We start from the raw sequence: 4,538 nt of genomic DNA on the forward strand, positions 1-4,538 counted from the left end.
AGGGGAGGGGAGAAAGAAAAATAGCCTCAGCTGACTGGCAGCCTAAAACTGAAGATCAACACTGGATTTTGGTGTACGCAAATCATCAGCTAGAAAACTTGGTCTATACAGTCCAGATTCTGTGAAGGCAGCAGTAAGACATTAACACCCATCCATGAGGGGACACCCAACATGTGAAATCCAGGAAAAATATTCCGATCAAGGAAGAAGGGAAAGATGGTAGGTAGCACAGAAAGCAGCAGGTACCAAGGAGTCAAACCCTCCCAGCAACTCCCTGTTGCAGAATATCCTGTGACCCAAAAATAGGATACCTATAAAATACCTTTAATAAACATGTACTATCTGAAGCGAATGAATGCCAGAAAGTGCACTATGTCAGCTACAGTCAATATCGATTTAAGACCTTGGTCTCAGGGTAGTGGCCCTAAGGTTAATTACAGGCCTCTGTTATTGAAAGAGTGAGTGGAGACCAACAGTCCCCCAAAATGACACAAAAAGCAAAGAAAGTAGCAAAATGGAGCCTCTGAGGGTGGTAAGAAAAAACTGCTCTAGTTAAAGACTAGTACCACAACAAAGAAAAAGGAAGAGGTAAATGAAGTCTTCTGTGGTCTTAGGATGGGCAACAAACAGGTTTTGGCAATGAGGGGGAAATCAAGGCTACTAAGAAAAGCAGTTTTAGTAGTGTTGTCTAGCTGGAAGCAAGAAAGGCAGGAGTTGGCCTCACAGCTCACAGCTCACAGCTCACACCTGCAATCCCAGCACACTGAGGAGCTGAGGCAGGACGATCACTTGAACTCAGGAGTTCGAGACCAGTCTGAGCAAGAGTGAGACCCTGCCTCAACTAAAAACAGAAAAAAATAGCTGGGCATCATGCTGGGCACCTATGTGCCAAGACCTACCTAACTACTTGGGAGGTTAACACAGGAGGATCACTTGAGCCCAAGAGTGTGAGGCTGCAGTGAGCTATGATGACACCACTGAACCCTGTCTTAAAAAATTAATTAATTAAATAAAAAGAAGAAAAAGAAGAAAGGCATTGGTGAGAACTCAGAGCTTTCGAAGTAATAAAGCAGATGTTTCCAGTAGTTGAAAAAAAGAAAATCGGCAACGTAAACTGAAACACTATAACTAATGTATTAGAAATACCACAGTTCTAACAATAGGGACCCTAGGGTAAAGGGAAAGGGGCCATTAAAGAAGATACTGAACAAACTTTAAAGCAAGATCTGAGAACTGAAATTAAAATTTAATTAAAAGCAATTTAATAAACTTTAAAGTAAGGTCAGGAATAGAAATTTCAGTAGGTGACACTTTCTCTCCAAACCTTCCTCTCTTGCTATGACATCATTACTCACAATTTACTTTCTGCACTGGCCTTCTATGGCCACTCCCTTTCAGAGTATTTGGCCAGGTCCTCTTCTGAGCCCACCAAGTGTTTCAGAGTTGCCAGGCTTTCTGGCCAAGGTTCTTGTCTCTCTTCCAATTCCTTCCCTGCGATCTCACCTAAGCCTTGGTTAATACTGCCTACCACAATCACCCTGACCCCCCTTCTGCTGTTCCTCTTAACTGCCTATGTAGGAAACCTCTGGAGAATCCACAGCATTTCAAATTTGTTATATCTCAAAGAGAATTTTTTATTTCCCCACCCAACTATAATCAACACTTGTATATTTTAATGGTATAACCACCTACCTAGATAAGTCAAGGAAAAAACTAGAATTTCCCTGAGTACTTTCCTTTCTCCCAAGGAATACCTTCATTGCTCTCCAAGTCCTAGTTTACCTCCTTAACTTTCAATTTCTCCTTCCATGTGTATTGTGTCACCTTAGTTCAAGCCTTTACCTCCTGGAGACAAATGGAGTGTGGAGGAAGTCTCTGGCCACCAAGGTTGGTCTCCATCTACTCCAAAGGTAGGTCTGGCTGAACTACCAAACTCTTCATATTCTACACCTTGAATGTTCTTACCTGGGCTTACAGGGTCCATGAGAACTGGTCCTGGTTTACACCTCTGGTTTCATAGCTGGCAATGGGCTCCTGAAATCCAAGGAAAGTACTACACACACCCCTGCTTGTACACATAAGACCCAAGACACCTGAACGTATGCATCCTTTGTACATAAGGCAGTACTTTGTCACTACGTACTGGTGCAAAAACAAACAACCTCAGATTTTAGCAACTGAGGGCAACAAAGTTGTATTTAAGCATCTGTACATACAATCTGTGCCCAGCGAGAGCTCTGCTACATCCTAATACTACAGTTGAAGAATGAGCCCCAGCCAGGGACATGCTAATTCACAGAAGCAGATAAAGGGCAATGACAAAAACCATGAAATGGGACTTTAGGTACCTGCTCAGACACAGGAGCTATCACTGGCCAAAGAAAAGTCATGTGGTCAAGCTTGATGTCAAAAGGGCAAGGCTGTGTAATTCTCTTAAAGGAAGGAGGGAACAACTAGGAACAATACAATCTGTACGTCACAAAATGTGCCCATATATTTGCACATGTACACACAGTGATTCACCCAATCTGATTAAAGTCAGTTCTCAAGCCTTACCCCTCTGCCTAGCTATTTCCTACAAATTCCTTGGGATTCAGAATAAACATCACTTCCTACTTAGTCAAACTTCACCACCTTGCCAAATGAAGGTACACTGCCCATGCACTAGCTACCAGGCGTCCCCTCTTCACAGCCTTAAAATGGCCTACTTGTTCACATGTGCATTACCTTCCAGTGTGTCCTTGCACCTTTATACCACAGAAAGTGCACACAACAGGTACTAAGTACACAGTTACCACAGGAATGCCCTCCCCCCCTTTATCCTCCTAGAATATTCCTTCTCATCTAAAGGCTCCAGTCTATAAACATGTCCCTTCCACCTTACACCTAAACAGAGCATGTAACCATATTGCTGACATCTCTTTCCCAGTTTATCTTCATATTAAAATGAGACTGAGAAAAGGACCAAGTGTCAAGTGAGTATCGCGCACTTGGTACTGAGATCCATACACGTAGGTAGTGAACATGGAGCTGGAGACAGAGAGGAATATGCTCTGAGTGGGAAGACCAGGAGTCAACCTTAAGCCCGAGAATGTAGTCAGTGTCAGCTGGCACTTCTCTTAAGGTACAGAAGATCCTTATTTGTAATTTGCACAGCTTCTGATACTTTATGACAAGTCTGTTTCTCTTTTTTCCATGAGATCACATACTATTCCATTCCTTCATCTCTGCAAGCCGAGTCCCTGACAAAGCCTAAATATGGCTTTCAATAAATACTAGTATGAATGAATAAATACTGCATTTGCCTAAGATAAATCCCCACAATCAAAGGAAAATGTTTAAATGTCCATAGTTATAACAGGGTTAAACCTATAAAAATAAACAATAGTATAATATCTCATCCTACTCAGTTCATCATAGAGGCCATGACTATTCTCAAAATGTTTGCTACCCATGAGCATCCATTTATGAAACCAAACAATTACCATTATACACTTAATGTAAATCTGCAATGTTTCTCAAAAATCAGGCTGGCGATGCCAATCACATGCATTTGTAGTGATATACTAAAGATAAAATGTCTAAAGTCATTACCTTGAATAAAATATTAACATTCTTAAAGCATCAGAACCTGTGCAAATTACAAGAAGTACCTGGTCATTTAGATGCTACTTAGTTAAAAAAACAAATAAAACCCCAACTTCTTGGAATTAAATTATATTTATTTCAAGAAAGAATATGAGCCACAAGAATCTAGAGCAGTGGTTCTCACCCTGTGGGTTGGGGCCCACAGGAACTGTATTAAAAGGTTGTGGCATTAGGAAGGTTGAAAACCACTGATGTAGAGGCAAGTGGTATATTAAATTAATACATATAAAAATATATAATGAATGAAAGCTGGAAATTACATACATCTAGGCATCCTATAACATTAGTAGAGGACATTTAGTGTGTTCTCATCACAAAACTAGGTATGCTGACATATGGTTCTTAAAATCAAATATTTATAGAGAATCCCTGATTCATAAACAAAAACTATACTTAACTTTCTACCTAAAAGCTTCCTCCATCGCTACTCAGCAAGCTTTACTATTTCTTACAAGAAGAAAAAACAAAGGTTTATCATTGGGATAGTGAGTATGCAGGATTTAAGAAGGTCCATTAGGCTGGCCCTAAACAGGCCATTTTGTCTGAAATTTTCCCTTTCTTATTTAAGAATGATGAATATTTGGTCAATAGACTTTAAGAAACTTAGTTAGTTATAATCAAGGAATTATCTCTAGATTCTGTTAAAATTCAAATGTTGGCTCAGCGCCCATAAGCTCAGTAGGTAGGGCCCCAGCCATGTACACTCAAGCTGGCGGGTTCCAGCCCAGCCCAGGCCTGCAAAACAACAATGACAACTGCAACCAAAAAATAGCCAGGCGTTGTGGCAGGTGCCCGTAGTCCCAGGTACTTGGGAGGCTGAGGCAAGAGAATCGCTTAAGCCCAAGAGTTTGAGGTTGCTGTGAGCTGTGATGCCACAGCACTCTACCCAG

The sequence above is a fragment of the Otolemur garnettii genome, unplaced genomic scaffold, assembly GCF_000181295.1.
Source record: "Otolemur garnettii isolate 467f Iridium unplaced genomic scaffold, OtoGar3 scaffold00056, whole genome shotgun sequence".
NCBI lineage: Eukaryota > Metazoa > Chordata > Mammalia > Primates > Galagidae > Otolemur > Otolemur garnettii.